This window comes from Stegostoma tigrinum, chromosome 42 (genome assembly GCF_030684315.1).
Source record: "Stegostoma tigrinum isolate sSteTig4 chromosome 42, sSteTig4.hap1, whole genome shotgun sequence".
Taxonomy (NCBI): Eukaryota; Metazoa; Chordata; class Chondrichthyes; order Orectolobiformes; family Stegostomatidae; genus Stegostoma; species Stegostoma tigrinum.
The window spans coordinates 9,998,151-10,018,851 of NC_081395.1; the positions used below are offsets into that span (position 1 = coordinate 9,998,151).

General features: G+C 49.2%; 1 protein-coding gene across 2 annotated transcripts in view; it reads left to right on the forward strand.

Annotated features, from left to right (window-relative positions):
- The window catches only part of LOC125449256 (neurexin-2-like), a 1,112,849-nt gene that overhangs the window by 360,145 nt on the left and 732,003 nt on the right, over nucleotides 1-20,701 (forward strand). The window lies entirely within an intron of this gene.

Here is a 20,701-nt window from a genome sequence, read left to right on the forward strand (position 1 = left end):
GGCTTTGTAAACTGGCTCCCCAACTTTTAAATGGCACTTCGCAAGCTGTGTGTTGGCTCAGGGGACCCTGTAGCACAAACAATCACTGGATTCCCTTAAGGCGAAAAGTTTTAGGGAAATCTCCTTTGCTCGAACACCCTGCTTCCACATTTGACAAGTCTGTCATACGATTGACAAGGAATGATTAACTCTGTGGGTTGGCTGATCGAACACCTTGCAAACCGTTCAGACGATTAGAGCAGATTAACTGTCAGGCAGAGGCACAATGTTGTAAACACATGGCAATGCAGATCCCTGAAAGGCGAGCTGTCTTCTAGAGGTTGTAGCTGATGAAACACATTCTGGTCTGGAGGACCAGACTTCCAATTCATCAATAAGCTCCACGTATCATGTCTGTCAGAGAAAGGCCGTTTCAGTTAGATCAGCTAACATTCAGAAATGCGTTCCCTCTTCTTGTGTACAAATGTGTGCATCTCGGTACACAATTGAGTTGAAAGGCACACTATCACGCTGTACACTAAAAAAAACGATATCCTTTCTCTTGATCACCCTTTCACGTACAGAGACCTAGGTGGATTCTTGAATAATTTTGAGACGTTTAGTGATAGGGAGATGCAAGCAGAGGTGTAATGGACTAGTCCAAACCCCCTTCAGATATATCAAGGAGATAGCCTGGATCCTAACTTTTATCTTATTTAGAAGCAAATGTAAGATGCTGTGTTCCAGATGGAATTTGATTGGTTACATTTCTCCGCTTTAAGCAAAACACACTTTATTCTTTAACGCTGCAATTAAAATGCAAACAGAAGGAAGAGGAATTGGTTTAACTTTAACTCTGTTGGAAAGCTTAACAGAATAATGGATTATTTAACCGCCGAACAGTAATGGCTCCAATATCGTAAGATCTCACAGGCACACCGTTGGCAAAGGCAAATTCAGTAAAATAGATTGTCTCCAAAGGCCAAAGGCTTTAGGGGAAGTCACATTTTCCCTCAAGGACCGGGGTTCCATGTTTGACACATCCGTCATACTATTGACAAGGGATCAACTAACTTTGTGGGTTAAAAACCAAAAAAACTGCAAATGCGGTAAATCAGGAATAAAAACAAAGTTGCCGGAGAAGCTCAGCAGGTCTGGCGGCATCTGTGAAGGGAAAAACAGAGCTAACGTTTCTGAGGAAGGGTCACCGGACCCGAAACGTCAACTCTGCTTTTCCCTTCACAGATACCGCCAGACCTGCTGAGCTTCTCCGGCAACTTTGTTTTTGAACTCTGTGGGTTAGTTGATTTAACACTGGAAAGCACATTTCAAGTTACTCCAATCCAGGAGGAAAGAACATCAAGACAGAGAGAGACCTCAAATGTTTTTTTTTCTGTAGCAGGGAGCGATCCATGGCAGCTGCAAAACCTCAACCAGTACTGAAAAGTGAACTAAAACAAAAAAAAATCCTGATTCTATGGGAGCCTGACTCCACCCATCCATGCTGCTTCTATTGCTCCAACTTTAAAAAGAAACCCCCTAGGCCTCCAAGCTGTTTACTTTATTGGCTCAGAACTGACGGCTCTATCTCAATCTCTCTTTGTTAAAAAAAGGACCAAATGGCATCTCTTAAAAGCCGTAATATCATCACAGAGGGATTTAATTCACAAACAGACCATGCCCCCACCCCAATCTCAAAAGCCTGACCTTTTTTATGAACAGTGTGGGATTGAGTGGGTATCTGAAGAGGCTGGGATCCTTCCCATTCGAGAAGAGAGCACAAATCACATACACACGAGGACTCGGAGTAGGCCATTTGGTCCCTTTGTGTCCACCCCACCTTTTGGCATGGCTGTGGCTGTTCTCTTGACTCCACACTCCCCACCTCTCCCCGTGCCCCCCTGATGCCCTTTAACCTCCATATCAGTCACGAACCTACCTACCTCGTCATTAAAAAGACCCCCACTTCCACCGTGCATCAAGCAGGCTGAGAATTCAAGGTCCTGACTGGGCAGAGAGTACGGTGCCCCTCATCTCCAATCCAAAGGGACCGCCTCTTAGTTTGCAGCGAGATCGAGAGGAAATTTTAATCGACCGATGACCAAGGGTTAGTCATGCTGGTCTGACTGCCCACACATTGACCCCAGACTCAAAGTGCGAACTCTGCTTTCTCTCTCTGCTGATACTGCTGAGTAATTGCAGCAATCTCTGTTTCTGTTTCAGAGTTCCAGCGTCCGCAGTTCTGGATTCAACCCCAAGCCTTACCCCTTTGACCCCAAGGAGGGTAACTGAGAGGGGTGTTGCATGGTTGATTTTGACCCTTTATTCCTCACCTTTTAGACCAGATGAGGCTCAGATTTCTTTGTTTGGACACTTGTGCATGTTTGGGTAGGAGCTGAACACTGTAAAGAGATCGTGCATAGCTTAATATTTGCTCCAAAAACAATCGTTCTGATACTGATTTCAGAGATAACAAGCTTCCAATCAAATATTTTATATAGACAATAGGTTCCCAAATGAAAAAGTTGTAAATTTACTCACCCATGGTTCTACCAAACAGTATTTATATAGTCCACATCAGTGACTACACTTATTGATTCATTCCCAAAGGCGTTAGGTGGCTAGTGGTTAGTGCTGCTGCCTCAAGGTGCCGGGGGACCCAGGCTTGATCCCACCCTTGGGCGACTCTCTTGTGGAGCTTGCATGCTATACCCGTGTCCGTGAGGGTTTGTTCCAGTTTCCTCTCACAGTCCAAAAGTTGTGCATGTTAGGTGGGATGGCCATGCTAAATCGTCCAGAGATGTACAGGATAGGTGAATTAGCCATGGGAAATGCTGGAATAGGGTGGGACACTATTTGGAGGGGTGGAACACCCTTAGAGTCATAGAGATGTACAGGACAGAATCAGGCCATTTGATCCAACCCGACTATGCTGACCAGATATCCTAAACTAATCTAGTCCCATTTGTCAACATTTGGCCCATCTCCCTCTGTACTCATCCAGATGCCTTTTAAATGCTGTAACTGTACCAGCCTTTGGCAGCTTCCTTTGGCAGCTCATTCCATACACGCACCACCCTCTGCGTGAAAAAGTTGCTCCTTAGGACCCTTTTTAAACCTTTTCCCTCTCACCTTAAACCTATGTCCCACTAGGTTTGGACTCCCCTACCCTGGGGAAAAGACCTTGTCTATTCACTCTATCCATGCCCCTCATGATTATATAAACCTCTATAAGGTCACCCCTCAGTCTCCGGCACTCGAGTAAATGTAGTCCCAGCCTATTCCCTGTGGATACCTCTCCGTGTGGCTGAAACCTTCCAACCCCAGCAATATCCTTGATGGACCAAATGGCTCCCATCTGCACTGTAGGGATTCTATTATTTTTGTCTCCTAATTGTTGGCGCATCTTCAAACTCCCCCGGGAGATAGCAAGAACTGCAGATGCTGGAGTCAGAGAAAACAGAAAGTGGAGCAGAAGGAACACAGCAGGCCAGGTAGCATCAGAGGAGCAGGAAAGTAGATGTTTTGGGTTGGGAGCTGGGAAATAAATAGACAGAGGAGGAGTGGGGCTACCTCCCTCGTCCTCGTCACAGGCCTATCTGAGGAAGGTCCACCGACCCCAATTCCCTGCAGAAAGAGTTCCGCAGACTCAGGAACCTTCAAGAGAAGAGAACTCCTAACCTCCATCACCTGCCTTCAGTAGGAGACTGCGGCCTCTCGCTCACCATTTATTTTTAAACAGCGTTTCCAAACACCACTTCCCACACAGTGTCCGATTCTATTCTCGAGACGTCCTATCACTGTGAAGTCCAGCAGTGGAGCTAGCCGATGATGCAGACACTGTGGTGGTGTGATGGGAGCGGAGAGTAGGCCACCTGCGACAGTGAAACGGCAATGAGAGTTCTCTGAAGAGTGGGCTATTTCCTCATGTCAGCTCCCTCTTTCTCATCGCCTGGGGGAGGCTTGGTGGCAATTGCCTTTCGCTTCGACCCTGCCCGCTTTCTGCCTGGCACCCACTCCTCACAACCTTGCCAAGTGTGTGATTGCAAGTGAAGTGGGTTTGAGAGCATGTTGAGCGGAGGGTATCAGTGGGTATCGCTGCACAAGGACAGGCTGGGACATTTTTACCCTGCGGCATCAGAGGCTGAGGGGGGTGACCTTATAGAGGCTTATAAAATCAAGAGGGGCATCGATGGGATGAATAAAGAAGGTCTTTCCCCCAGGTTAAGGGAGTCCAAAACTAGAGGGGCATAGGTTTAAAAGGAACCTAAGGAGAAATGTTTTCACACAGAGGGTGGTGTGTGTACAGAACGAGTTGCCAGAGGAAATGGTCAGGGTGGTTACAATTACAGTATTTAAAAAGCACCTGGATATGAGTATATGAGCAGGAAGGGTTTAGAGGGATATGGGCCAAATGCTAGCAAATGGGCGTAGATTAATTTAGGATATCTGGTTGGCATGGAAGATTTGGGCTGAAGGACCAGTTTCCGTTCTGTTTGACTCAAAGGTGAAAAGGTCTTCTTTCTGGAGATCTTTTTGATTTCATGCTTTTTTTCTCTCTCTCTCTCTTCCCTGACACCTCATCATTTTCCTTGGAATTTGGTGGTTGCTTAATCTCCCGGACATACCCGATGCACCAACATAGTCTTTGCCCAGCTTATGTCCTTGGGCTAGCACGGACACCTTTGGCCAAATGCCACCCCCTCCCCCACCCTGGCCTTCCTATGCGCCGTGTCCTTTCTGTAACTCTGTCTCGCCTCTTCGAACTCCCTCCATTGTTTGCAAATACCTTGCCACCCTCAAGCCTCCTTCCCCTTCTGCACGACCCCACTCGCTGTCAATTTGCAAAATAAATATCATAACATTTACACTTTTAACTTTTAGAATCCCTATAGTGTGAATACAGGCCCTTGGCCCAACAAGCCCACACCGATCCTTGGAGCATCCCACCCAGACCCATCCCCCTTTTACCCACCCAAACCTGCACATCCCTGGGCACTATGGGACAATTTAGCACGGCCAATCCACCCTCACCTGCACATCCCTGGGCACTATGGGACAATTTAGCACGGTCAATCCACCCTAACCCGCACATCCCTGGGCACTATGGGACAATTTAGCACGGCCAATCCCAAAATAATCCGCACATCCCTGGGCACTATGGGACAATTTAGCACGGCCAATCCCACCCTAACCCGCACATCCCTGGGCACTATGGGACAATTTAGCACGGCCAATCCACCCTAACCCGCACATCCCTGGGCACTATGGGACAATTTAGCACGGCCAATCCCACCCTAATCCGCACATCCCTGGGCACTATGGGACAATTTAGCACGGCCAATCCACCCTAACCCGCACATCCCTAGGCACTATGGGACAATTTAGCACGGCCAATCCACCCTAACCTGCACATCCCTGGGCACTATGGGACAATTTAGCACGGCCAATCCACCCTAACCCGCACATCCCTGGACACTATGGGACAATTTAGCACGGCCAATCCACCCTAACCCGCACATCCCTGGACACTATGGGACAATTTAGCACGGCCAACCCACCCTAACCTGCACATCCCTGGGCACTATGGGACAATTTAGCACGGCCAATCCACCCTAACCTGCACATCCCTGGGCACTATGGGACAATTTAGCACGGCCAATCCACCCTAACCCGCACATCCCTGGACACTATGGGACAATTTAGCACGGCCAATCCACCCTAACCCGCACATCCCTGGACACTATGGGACAATTTAGCACAGCCAACCCGCCCTAACCTGCACATCCCTGGGCATTATGGGACAATTTAGCACGGCCAATCCACCCTAACCCGCACATCCCTGGGCACTATGGGACAATTTAGCACGGCCAATCCACCCTAACCGGCACATCCCTGGGCACTATGGGACAATTTAGCACAGCCAATCCACCCTAACCCGCACATCCCTGTGCACTACGGGACAATTTAGCACGGCTAATCCACCCTAACCTGCACATCCCTCGATACTATGGGACAATTTAGCACGGCCAATCCACGCTAACCCGCACATCCCTGTGCACTACGGGACAATTTAGCACGGCTAATCCACCCTAACCCGCACATCCCTCGATACTATGGGACAATTTAGCATGGCCAATCCACCCTAACCCGCACATCCCTGGGCACTATGGGACAATTTAGCACGGCCAATCCACCCTAACCCGCACATCCCTGGATACTATGGGACAATTTAGCACGGCCAATCCCACCCTAACCCGCACATCCCTGGGAACTATGGGACAATTTAGCACGGCCAATCCACCCTAACCTACATATTCCTGGGCACTATGGGACAATTTAGCACGGCCAATCCACCCTAACCCGCACATCCCTGGGCACTATTGGCAATTTAGCATGGCCAATCCACCCTAACCTGTACATCCCTGGGCACAATGGGACAATTTAGCACGGCCAATCCACCCTAACCTGCACTTCCCTGGGCACTATGGGACAATTTAGCACGGCCAATCCACCCTAACCCACATATCCCTGGGCACTATGGGTAATTTAGCACAGCCAATCCACCCTAACCTGCACAACTTTATGACTGCGGGAGGAAACCGGAGCACTTGGAGAAACCCACACAGACATGAGGAGAACGTGCAAACTCCATTCAGACAGTCACCTGAGGGTGGGATTGAACCTGTGTCCCTGGTGCTGTGAGGCAGCAGTGCTGATCACTGAGCTGCATAGGATGAGGGTATCACTGGTTAGGCCAGCATTTACTGCCCATCCCTAATTGCCCAGAGTGCAGTTAAGAGTCAACCACATTGCTGTGGGTCTGGAGTCACATGTAGGTCCAGACCAGGGAAGGATGGCAGTTTCCTTCCTTAAAGTGACCCCAATGGATTTTTCCAGCAGTGGATTCATGGTCACCATTAAACTCCTCATTCCAGATTTTTCTCATCAAATTCAAGTTGCGCCATCTGCTGTGGCAGGATTCGAACCTGGATGCCCAGGAATTTACCCGAAGTGCCTGGATTGACAGTCCAGTGATTGTACCACAAGGCCATAACCTTCATGGGAGCTCAAGAATGGCTCCCTCCAGTTCTAGCTTTTCGGGGATGGTGTCTCACCCTGATTCTAAAGGGTGTCAGTGCCAAAGCTGGGTGGGAGGATGAGCTGTGAGGAGGTTTCAGAGAAGTGCCAGTGTTGTTTAGACAGGCTGAGTGAGGACAGGCAATGCACAGCAGAGAATGTGGGTCAGTGTGAGGATATCCACTTTGGGAGCAAACACAGGTAGGTTGGTTATAGTCCGAATTGCAATAGATTGGGAAAGGTGGGAAGGCACAATGAGACCTGCACTCGAGCCGCTGAAAGTAAGCACTGTGGGGGCAGCAGGCGGTGAAGAAAGTAAATGGTACTTTGGCCTTCATAGTGATAGGATTGGAGTACAGGAGCAGGAATGTCTTAGTTCAGTTGTACAGTGAGACCACCCCCGGAGCACTGTGTGCAGTTTGGGGTACCCTTATTGGAGGAAGGATGCTGTGGCGATGGAGGGAGTGCAGCGAAGGTTTACCAGACGGATTCCTGGGATGGCAGGGCTGACGTATGGAGAGAGACTGGATCAGTCAGGACTATATTCGCTGGAGCTTTTAGAAGAATGATATCATAGAATAGAATCCCTACAGTATGGAAGCAGGCCATTGGGATTATCAAGTGCACACAAACCCCTCCGAAGAGCATCCCACCCAAACCCCCTTCCCTGCCCCTCCCCTCTAACCTTGTGTTTCCTATGGCCAATCCACCCTAACCTGCACATCCCTGGACACTACAGGGCAATTTAGCACGGCCAATCCACCCTAACCTGCACATCCCTGGGCACTATGGGACAATTTAGCACGGCCAATCCACCCTAACCTGCACATCCCTGGGCACTATGGAACAATTTAGCACAGCCAATCCACCCTAACCTGCACATCCCTGGACACTACAGGGCAATTTAGCACGGCCAATCCACCCTAACCTGCTCATCTTTAGACTGTGAGAGGAAACCGGAGCACCCGAGGAAACCCATGCAGACACGGGGAGACAAGACACAGACAGTGTCTGTGGGTGGAATCACACCCAGATCCCTGGTGCTGTGAGGCAGCAGCGTTAACCACTGAGCCAGTATGGTCCCCCCTCCACTCCCCATCACTGTGAAGACATCTTCTCCATGTCCATTCTATCCAGTTCTCTCAGTTTGTTTCAAGCAAAAGCAGGCCAGTGGGAGGATAAATTTCTGATTGCAGTGCAAGAGAGAGTTGTCGCCTGCCATTGTTTACAAATAGGATTCAACATGATTAAAGGACTCTGAGTTAACAACAGGATCCTTCATTAGCAGCTGCTCAGCTCATCTGGATGGCCCGATACAGTGCAGCAAAGCTTCCGTTACACTCCTCACGCTGTTAAAATGCTCAAGGATTGATTTCCAATCATCTCCCCTTGATCAGCCATCACTGACTCACTGATGTTCTGTCACTAATGGTCGTCAGGCACCTTCATTCCCAATCTCCGTTTCTATGTTCTCAGTTACAGCAACCGCCACCTCTCCCCCTCCACCAAAAAAATTCGGACCCACATAATTCATCTTTATTCATTTATGGAATGTGTTTAGGCCCATCATTTATTGGCCCATCATTTATTGCACTGTCCCTAATTGCTCCCTTGAGAAGGTTGGGGGGGGCGGGGAGCGAGCTGCTTTCTTGAACCACTGCAGTCTGTGTGCCTTAGGTGGACCCACAATGCCCTGAAGGAGGGAATTCCAGAATTATGACCTGATGGCTCAGTGCACTGCTGACTCACTGCACCATGGACCCAGGTTCGATTCCACCCTCAGGCGACTATCTGTGTGGAGTTTGCAGATTCTCCCTGTGTCAGTGTGGGATTCCCTCCAGGTGCTCCGGTTTCCTCCAAACATGTGCAGGTTGGGGTGGATGGACCTTGCTAAATTACCCCATAGTGCCCAGAAATGTGCAAGTTAGGCTGGGTCAGTCATGGGACATGCAGGGTTGCAGGAATAGGGTAGGGTGTGGGTCTGGGTCACTGTGGACCTAATGGGCTGAATGACTTGCTTCCACGCTGTACAGATTCTATTTCATTGAAGGAACGGCTCATATATTTCCAAGTTAGGATGGTGAGTGGCTCAGAACTTTCAGGGTGTGTTCTCATGTATCTACTGCCAATGCCCTTCTGGATGGAGGTGGTCATGGGTTTGGAAGGTGCTGACTAAGGAGCCTCCGTGAGTTACTGCAGTGCACCTTGTAGATGGTACTCACTGCTGCCACTGAGCGTCGGGGGTGGAGGGAATGGGATCTTTGTGATGTGGTGCCAATCAAAGCGGGGGCTGCTTTGTCCTGGATGGTGTCGAGCTTCTTGAGTGTTGTCAGAGCTGCCTCCATCCAGGGGCAAGTGGGGGCCTGTTCCCTCACACTCCTGACTTGGGCCTTGTCGATGGTGGGACAGGCTTTGGGAGACTCTTGTCAAGTGTTCCCATCCTTTGATGCACAAGGTGTTGGAGCTGCCTCTGATTCAGTGCGTGTCAGCCTCTGGCTGGTTTTACAAGGGGATCCTTTTGTGCTGTCCTGGTTAAACTCTCATTTGCAACCATGCAGAAACCTATCTTGCCCCAAGGCTCTGCTCCCCTGACCCCACTGCGCTCTGACTGCCATTCGATCATCGCCCCCCTGTGCGACACCCATTCCCCAATGTGGAAACTCTCAGCGCTGTTTTCAGATCCCACCCCCCCTCCCCTCTACCCCTGCCACACACCCTCAGCCATTGCCGCGCTCCTCTGGTTCTGGCCTCTCGTCTCACTTGGCCGAGTCACACTCATGAGGGGACCGAGAAAGAAAGAGGGGATGCAGGTTTCAATTCACTCTGAAAGGAAGCAAAAACTTGAGGGAGCATCCTCTCACATAGACATCGATTCAGGGCCTGGGGGGCACTGCCTAAGGGAGCTGGTGGGGGACGGGAAAGGCAAGTTCAACCAAGTTACACGAAGGGGAGCTGGATGGCTACTTAGACAGGAGCGTGATGGGGAAAATGTTAGGGAATGGCACCGGGAGGCGTGCTCATATGGAGAGCCACGATGGGGCACGGGGCTGTGATCATTCAGCTGCCCACAGCCCTAAGTCCTGAAATTCCCTCCCTAAACCTCTCCACCTCTCCTCTCTTTAAAACTTAAAATGAGCCTGTGACCAGTGGTGTTCCACAGGCTTTGAACCTGTGCCCTGATGGGAGGCAATGGCCTAGTGGTATTATCACTGAACTGTTAATCCAGAGACCCAGATAATGTTCTGGGGACCTGGGTTTGAACCCCACCATGGCAAATGGTAGAATTTGAGTTCAATAAAATGCATGGAATTAAGAATCTAATGATGACCATGAATCCATTGCCGATTGTCAGAAAAAACCCATCCGGTTCACTAATGCCCTTTAGGGAAGGACATTGCCATCCTTGACTGGTCTGGGCCTACATGTGACTCCTGACCCACAGCAATGCGGTTGACTCTTAACTGCCCTCTGGGCAGTTAGGGATGCGCAATAAATGCTGCCTGACCAGCAATGTCCTCATCCCGTTAATGAATGAAGGGTGTTAAAAAAAGCAGCAGCTTTTCACCTGTGCAGTTGGATGACCAGCCCAGCAACAATGTAGTCTGTGCAAATGTTGCTTGAGGAGCCTAACCAGGAAGGAAATGAGTTTCACAGAGTTGTACAGCACCGAAACACAGCTCTTCGGTCCAACCAGTCAATGCTGACCATAATCCCAAACTAAACCAGTCCCACCTGTTTGCTCCTGACCCATATCCTTCCAAAGCTATCCCTATCCATGTCCTTACCTAAATGACTTTTAAACGCTGTAACTGTACCCACATCCACCACTTTGTCTGAAAGTTCATTCCACACACAGACCACCCTCTGTGTAAAAAGATTGCCCCTCATGTCCGTTTTAAATCTCTCTCTTCTCACCTTAAAAATATGCCCCCAGTCTTGAAATGCCCCACCCTGGGGAAATGAAACCTGCCATTTTGCTTATCTATTACCCCTCATGATTTTGTAATCTTCCTTGATGTCACCTGTCCAGTTGAAAAATGTCTCAGCCTATCCAGCCTCTCCTTGGAACTCAGACTCTCCATTCCAGGCAACATCCTGGTAAATCTCTCTGAGCCCTCTCCCGCTTAATGATATCCTTCCTGTAACAGGGCAGCCAGAACTGCACACAGTGCTCCACATAGGACCCAACCTCAACATGACATCCCACCTCCCATACTCTGAGCAATGAAGATGTTTGAGATGATATGTCTCTCCCAATGGACAGATAACTTCAGCTTAACATGACGCCAGCATTCTTCTGTTGAACATGTGCCACCAGCAGGCATGGGCCAGCAGCTGCTTGGAAATAGGATCTTCAATGGCATTACTGTCATTGAATCCCCCTACCATCAATGTCCTGGGGGTTACCATTGACCAGAAACTCAACTAAACTTGCCATATAAATATAGAGACTACAAGAGCAGGTCAAAGGCTGGGAGTGCTGTGGTGAGTAACTTACCTCCTGACTCTCCCTAAACATGTCCAGCATCTACAAGGCACAAGTCAGGAAATGGAATACCCTCCACTTATCCCTCACTGACAACTCCAACAGCATTCAAGAAGCTCAATACCATCCAGGACACAGCAGCCCCCGCTTTGATTGGTACCACATCCACAAACATCCCACTCCCTCCACCCACCGACGCTCAGTCGCAGCAGTGTGTACCATCTACAAGACGCCCTGCAGCAACTCACCGAGGCTCCTTAGACAGCACCTTCCAAACCCACCACCACTTCCATCCAGAAGGACAAGGGGCAGCAGGTACATGGGAACACCACCCCCTGCAAGCTCCCCACCGAGCCCCTCCCCATCCCGACTGGGAAATATATCGGCCGTTCCTTCAGTGTCGCTGAACTGCAGCTGGACAGCATTGAGGGTGGGTGTCATCATTTCCATCTCCTTTGTGGGGGGACGATTAGGGATGGGCAAGAAATATGGGCCCATCCAGCAACTCCACCTTGGAGTTCACACTAGGCTCTGTTGCCACTGGTACATGACAGAATAACCCAGTGGTGCCAAGCATGACCTTACAAGCTGGACTGCAGCTAATTTATTAGAGACACCCTGCCAGTACTAAAGATCATTGGAGTCTGTTAATTTTGCAAACCCTGGAGTTTTCCTCACTTTTGATCTCCAAGATGTCAAGCTGAAAGAATATCGGATAAAAATAACTTGAGCTCAAAAGACAAACAGGAGCCTTGACAGAAAATCTGTAGTGATCAACTGTTGGCATAGAGCATAAAATACCAATAGAGGAACAAAGAGCTAACAAAATTATCACGATTAAATATGGTCGCTGTTTCTGTAATTATTGACGGAAAGGCATTGAATCCCACTTCCCGAAATTCTGGGAAACCCCCTTCTGGTTACAGTAGCTTCTGTTGGCAAAATCAAAAGTGTTGGAGAGCAATGAGGTGGTCTGCTACTCTTCCCTACAATGCCGTGGAGGGCTCTGGAGTCACACAGAGGCCCAGACCCCAGTAATCATGGCAGACTTCCCGCTGCTAAAGTCGGTGGGGGGGGGGGGGGGGGGGGGGAGGTGAGTGACCCCAGATGGGGCTTTTATGCAAATCGATGACTGCCTCGTGGGCACCATCTTTGAGTCTGTCTCTTCCTTATAAAATTATTGCATCATATAATCACTGCAGACAGAAGGCATTTGGCTCATCATGTTCTGCACCGACCCACCCTTGAGCGTTCCACCCAGACCCAGCTCCCAACCTTATCCCAACAGCCCCACATTTACCACGGGGGTTAATGCACCTGGCCTTGGACCAAACAAAAACACATTTCAAATTACTTGTAACAATTAGAAGCATTTCCCACTCTCCCAAACTTATACAACTGGCGTGCAGAATCCCACCCAGCCAATGCCCTACTGAATATGTCTCAAAAGATGGACAAAAATTTCCCTTTGAAAAATGCACAGAAGAACAAGGGTTAAAAAGCCAGTTTTCAACTCTATAGGAGTATGCTAGTGGGACTGGATACCTTCCTTAAACTTTGAAGTTTTAGGGTATTATGAAGGTCACTGTGGAAGAACATCCCTAGTCACCCCTGCATTACAGGTGAAGGATGACTCACCCTCATAGAGTGTTAAAGAGATATGGCAGACTGGGATTGTTTTCCTCGGAGCAGAGGAGGCTGACAGGGGTCATGATTGAGATGTATGAAACAATGAGGGAATTAAGTAGGATAGAGAAGAAGGAACCTCCCACCTTGCTGGAGGGATCAGTTTAAGGGAAGGGGCAGAAGGATTAAGAGAGAATGTAAAGGAAAAATGTTTTCACCCAGAGGGTGGTGGGAAACTGGAACTCTCTGCCTGTGAGGGTGGGAGAGGCACAAGCCCCTCATCACATTGAAGACAGGATTTAGATGTGCAATTGTGAAGCCAAGGCAATGGGCCAAGTGCTGGGAAATGGGATTAGAATAGGGAGGTGGTTGCTTCTGACTGGCACAGACTTGATGAGCCGAAGGCTCTTTTTCCTGTGCAATAGATCTCTGTGACCCTTCTCTGCAACTGAGGAAAGAAAGTGGGAAGGGACAAGTGGAACAGCGTGGCATGTCAGGGAAACGTTCAGGGGTGAAGAAGATTATAGTTGAAAGGGGGCACTGAACAAAAGGCAAAGACAGTGGTAATGGTTGTAGAGAAGTGACAAAGCATTCAGAGTAGATGTTAATAGCAGAGTAATAGTCGCCACTGAATGAAAGCAAATACGTGTAAGACAAAATGATACAAAACAGTTTTGAGCAGAGATTGAGCTGGAGGTTAGCAGAATGAGAGAAGATCTAATGGAGGTCAATAAGATGCTAAAGGGGAATTAATAATCAGAGAGGACACATCCTCATGTGGGGGCAGTCTAGAATGAGAGGACATCGCTTCAGGATAAGGGGGCAGCAGATTTAAAACAAAGATGAAGAGTAATGACTTCTCTCAAAGGTGGGGAGACCAGTGAGCCTGTAGAATTCACTCCCCCCAGAGTGTGCGGGGGGACTCTGACTAAATTTCAGGAGAAGATGGAAAGATTTTTAATCAGTGATGGGTTAAAGGGAGCGGGCAGGAAAGTGGGATTGAGGCTGAGATCAGATTGGCCATGATCATATCGAATGTTGGAGCAGGATCAATGGGCTGAATGGCCTACACCAGCTCTCAGTTCTAACATTTGCTTGGAAGGAAAGGTCATATCCAAAATAGAGAGACCCAAAGTTGTTGAACTCAGTGTTGAGTCCAGTGCTTGTGGAATATCTAATCTAAAGTCTTTGGCTATTCACCGTATTCATTATAAACCTCTATAAGGTCATCCCTCAGCCTCCGATGCTCCGGGGGGAAAAGTTTCAGTCCATTCAGCTTCTCCCTATAGCTCAAACACATCCTTGTAAATTTATTCTGCACCCTTTCTAGTTTAAAAACATCCTTCCCTATAGCAGAGATAACATGGTATGAAGCTGGATGAACACAGCAGGCCAAACAACATCAGAGGGGTTTTGCAGCAGGGTTAAAATCATCACAGAGGTAGTATCAGTGATCCAGCATCGGCAGTTCCTTCTGTCTCTTCCCTATAGCAGGTTGACCAGAATTGTACACAGTACTCCAAAAGGGGCCTCACCAGTGTTCTGTATGACTTTGTGGCTCTGTAACTTTTAAGTCATCCTTTATTTACACATGAACTGTCACAGAGTCATAAAATAATAGAGATAAACAGCATGGAAATAGACCCTTTGGTCTATACCATCCATGCTGACCAGATATTCTAAGTTAATCATGTCCCATTTGCCAACGTTTGGCCCATATACCTCTAAACCCTTCCTATTCATATGCTCATCCAGGTGCCTTTGAAGTGCCTTTAAAATGGCCACATTAAATTGCCCGTAGTGTTCAGAGATCTGTAGATTAGACATGTTAGCTATGGGAATTTCAGGGTTACAGGGAAAGGGTAGGGGGATGGGGATGGGTCTAGGTGGAATGCTTTTCGGAGGGTCGGTGTGGGCTTGTTGGACCGAAGGGCCTGTTTCCACACTGTAGGGATTCTATGAATGGTACCAGCTTCCAACACTTCCTCTAGCAGCTCATTCCATACATGCACCATCCTCTGTGTAAAAAGGTTTCCCCTTAGGGGTCTCTTTCAAATCTTTCTCCTCTCACCTTAAACCTATGCCCTTTAGTTTTGGTCTGCCCCACCCCAGGGAAAAGACCTTGTCTATTTACTCTATCCAGGCCCCTCAATGATTTGATAAACCTCACCCCTCAGCCTCCAACGTTCCAGGGAAAAAAGGCCTGGAGCATCTCCCTATACCTCAAACCCTCCAGTCCTGGCAACATCCTTTTAAATCTGTTCTGCACCATTTCCAGTTTAACAACATCCTTCCCTATAGCAGGGTGACCAGAATTTAACAGAGTATTCTAAAAGTAGCCTCACCAATGTCCTGTATGATTCTGTGATTCTTAACTCACTTCTGTATTTATTCAAGAACAGTCTTTGATTTTCGCACTGCCCCCTTCAGACTAAGGCATGACTTGGGCATCTCTGACACTCACCCTTTTTATATGTCAGCCAGGGATCCCCAGTTGGATCAGGTTAACATTTATGTTAATACCTAGAAAGAATGGATTGCTTTATGAGAAAAGGCTAGATTTTCTAGGCCTGTATCCTCTGGAGTTTAGAAATTTAATTGAAACATATAAGGTCCTGAGTGGATTTTTGACAGGGATTATTCCCTGTTGTGGGAGAAACTAGATCAAGGGGAGGGCGGTTGCTTTTTAGAAATGATCAGGTTGAGGGGGGTGCAGGTTCCCATTTAAAACACTTTGGAATTCCCTCCTTCAAAATGCAGTTGATGTGCAGTCTTATAGTATTGTCAGCCTGGGGGTAGATAGGTTCTGGAATACGACAAGGATTCCAAGTGGATTGGGAGATTGGCATCTGGATCCACACTGTGTTGTCAGCCGGCAGGTCCTGGAGCGGACGGCTGCTTGTGGGATCTTCCTGTGCACAGCGCTGCTGCTCGTTTCTCCTCTGCCAAGCTCGTGGTTGTGGGGCTGGGTTGGCTCACTGGCCATAAAAAGTACCAGGACATCTCAAGGCCATGAGGTGGTGGGGGAGGAAATTAGAGAATAGATTGACTTTCCATTTCCTCGTCTTCTGGGCCCGAATCATCCCGATCCAACGCTGAGTTGCCAGTTTACAAGGCAGACTCATTCAATCAAAATTAATTTTCCTGACCCCTTGAGGCCTTGTTAAAAGCTCTTTCTACATATGACAAAGCTACTGTTTTCACTGCAGGAACATAAATAAAGGCGCAAAATCTCCAGACATTGAAATAGGTTCAACAGCTGTCTTGATGCACTGATTTGTCCCTGTGTTCAACACACCCACACTCTGCCTGATACAGCAGGTTGTCGGGGGAGCGTTAATGCAAAAACTAAAATACAAAAACTTGCCTCATTTTCAGGTATAAGGGTCAGGGGATTTTCAGCTCAGTCAGCGAGGGATGGTTAGAAAGGTCGCTCGATCTGAAACGTTGACTTGGCTTCCCCTCCATAGATGTTGGTGATCATTTCCCCGCAATTTCTGGTTCTCACAAAATCCCTACACTATGGAAACTGGCCATTCCGCCCATCAGGTCTGTACCAACCGTCTGAAGATCATGCGACCCGATCCCCGTTTCCCTGTAACCCTGCATTTCCCATGGCTAATCCACTTACCTTGCACATCCCTGGACGCCATGGAACAATTTAGCACGGCCAATCCACCCTAACCTGCACATCCCTGGGCACTATGGGACAATTTAGCACGGCCAATCCACCCTAACCTGCACATCCCTGGGCACTATGGGACAATTTAGCACGGCCAATCCACCCTAACCTGCACATCCCTGTGCACTATGTGACAATTTAGCACGGCCAATCCACCCTAACCTGCACATCCCTGGGCACTATGGGACAATTTAGCACGGCCAATCCACCCTAACCTGCACATCCCTGGGCACTATAGAACAATTTAGCACGGCCAATCCACCCTAACCTGCACATCCCTGGACACTATGGGACAATTTAGCACGGCCAATCCACCCTAACCTGCACATCCCTGGGCACTATGGGACAATTTAGCACGGCCAATCCACCCTAACCCGCACATCCCTGGGCACTATGGGGCAATTTAGCACGGCCAGTCCACCCTAACCTACACATCCCTGGGCACTATAGGACAATTTAGCACGGCCAATCCACCCTAACCTGCACATCCCTGTGCACTATGTGACAATTTAGCACGGCCAATCCACCCTAACCTGCACATCCCTGGACACTATGGGACAATTTAGCACGGCCAGTCCACCCTAACCTACACATCCCTGGGCACTATAGGACAATTTAGCACGGCCAATCCACCCTAACCTGCACATCCCTGGACGCTATGGAACAATTTAGCACGGCCAATCCACCCTAACCTGCACATCCCTGGGCACCATGGGACAATTTAGCACGGCCAATCCACCCTAACCCGCACATCCCTGGGCACTATGGGACAATTTAGCACGGCCAATCCACCCTGGCCTGCACATCCCTGGGCACTATGGAACAATTTAGCACGGCCAATCCACCCTAACCCGCACATCCCTGGGCACTATGGGACAATTTAGCACGGCCAATCCACCCTGGCCTGCACATCCCTGGACACTATGGGACAATTTAGCACGGCCAATCCACCCTAACCTACACATCCCTGGGCACTATGGGACAATTTAGCATGGCCAATCCACCCAAAGCCGCACATCCCTGGACGCTATGGGACAATTTAGCATGGCCAATCCACCCAAAGCCGCACATCCCTGGGCACTATGGGACAATTTAGAACGGCCAACCCACCCTAACCTGCACATCCCTGGGCACTATGGGAGAATTTAGAACGGCCAATCCACCCTAACCTGCACATCCCTGGGCACTATGGGACAATTTAACACAGCCAATCCACGCTAACCTGCACATCCGTGGACACTATGGGACAATTTAGCACGGCTAATCCACCCTAACCCGCCCATCTCTGGGCCCTATGGGACAATTTAGCACGGCCAATCCACCCTAACCCGCACATCCCTGGGCCCTATGGGACAATTTAGCACGGCCAATCCACCCTAACCCGCACATCCCTGGGACACTATGAGACAATTTAGCACGGCCAATCCACCCTAACCCGCACATCCCTGGGCACTATGGAACAATTTAGCACGGCCAATCCACCCTAATCTGCACATCCCTGTGCACTATGGGACAATTTAGCACGGCCAACCCACCCTAACCTGCACATCCCTGGGCACTATGGAACAATTTAGCACGGCCAATCCACCCTAATCTGCACATCCCTGTGCACTATGGGACAATTTAGCACGGCCAACCCACCCTAACCTGCACATCCCTGGGCACTGTGTGACAATTTAGCACGGCCAATCCCCCCAACCTGCACATCCCTGGGCACTATGGGACAATTTAGCACGGCCAATCCACCCTAACCTGCACATCCCTGGACACTATGGGACAATTTAGCACGGCCAATCCACCCTAACCCGCACATCCCTGGGCACTATGGGACAATTTAGCACGGCCAATCCACCCTAACCCGCACATCCCTGGGCACTATGGGACAATTTAGCACGGCCAATCCACCCTAACCTGCACATCCCTGGGCACTATGGGGCAATTTAGCACGGCCAATCCACCCTAACCTGCACATCCCTGCGCACTATGGGACAATTTAGCACGGCCAATCCACCCTAACCCGTACATCCCTGGACACTATGGGACAATTTAGCACGGCCAATCCACCCTAACCCGCACATCACTGGGCACTACGGAACAATTTAGCACGTGAACTGTGGGAGGAGCCCACCTGGAGGGAACCCATGCAGACAGTCACCCAAGGGTGGAATCCAATCCTGGTTCCTGGTGCAGCGAGTGCACTCTGTTAATCACTGAGCCACAGTGTTGAAGACTCCCTAAAATTGCTAGACTCTGTAAGTCATTGTTAACTAGTAGCAAATAGTAAAGGGAAAAAATAGAACCTCTGCACATTATTGAACATACTCATCATTCCTACTCTGTAGTCAACCGTATTTGTCCAGCTTATAGCCGATAAGGGCTCGTTAAAGATAACTCTTCACCGATAAATGGCCTTTCTTGGGATAAACGATCCCGCTTAACAAACAATTGATGACTGCATATGCTCACCCAGGATGAGGTCCCACAAATCTCGAATGGATATCACTAGCCAATCGGTGACCCCCCTCCTCTACTCCCTCCCAAGAGTGATGCTCAAGAGAAGCTAATGTGATGTGAGGGGAAACTTGCAGTTTCTGGTATGGGCGTGGTAAGGTCAATTGGCTGGATGGTCAGTCTGCATCACAGAATGGCATTGACGGTGTGGGTTTGATGCCCACACCAGGCAACACCACCACAAAGGGCTGTCCTTCTCAACCCTCAGGTTAAACCACCACCCAATTTTGTTTTTAATTCATCCTTGGGATGAGGGTGTCACCGACGAGGACAGCATTTATTGCCCCATTCCTAATTTCCCAGAGGGCAGTTAAGAGTCACCATATTGCTGTGGGTCTGGAGTCACATGTAGGCCCAACCTAGTAAGCATGGCAGTTTCCTTCCTGAAGGACATCAGTGAACCCATTCTCTCTCTCTCTCTCTGTAGCGAGAGAGAGGTGACCATACTGTTATCCTCGTTTGGATATCTTAGTTAGGACGTAGAATGTCACAGCCTGGAAAACTGTTGGGGGCATTGGTTGGAAAATGGTATGGAAGAGACGGCAAAAAAATGCTGGAGAGTGGCATCGGGTCATTTGAGGAGTTGATGCAGGCACGATGAGCTGAATGGCCTCCTTCTGTCTGACAACACTTAATGCAATGTTGTGTGCCCATCCAGGTACCAAGTGAAACCATGGGGCGGCAAGGCTCAGCGTTAGCATTGCTGCCTCACCAGGACAGGGACCGTGGTTCGATTCCACCCTCGGGCGAATGTCTGTGCGGAGTTTGCACATTTTCCCATGTCTGCGTGGGTTTCCTCTGGGTGCTGCAGTTTCTTCCCACATTTGAAAGATGTGCAGGTTAGGGTGGATTGGCCGTGCTAAATTGCCCCATAGTACCCAGGGATGTGCAGGTTAGTGTGGATTGGCCGTGCTAAATTGTCCCATAGTGCCCAAGGATGTGTGGGTTAGGGTGGATTGGCCATGCTGAATTGCCCCATAGTGCCCAGGGATGTGCGGGTTAGGGTGGATTGGCCGTGCTAAATTGTCCCATAGTGCCCAGGGATGTGCGGGTTAGGGTGGATTGGCCGTGCTAAATTGTCCCATAGTGCCCAGGGATGTGCGGGTTAGGGTGGATTGGCCGTGCTAAATTGTCCCATAGTGCCCAGGGATGTGTGGGTTAGGGTGGATTGGCCGTGTTAAATTGTCCCATAGTGCCCAAGGATGTGCAATCTAGGTGGGCTAGCCATAGGAGATGCAGGGTTACATGGATAGTTTAAGGGCTGGGTCTAAGTGTGATGCTCTTTGGCAGATCGGTGTGGACCCGATGGGCCAAATGGCCTGTTTCCACACTGTAAG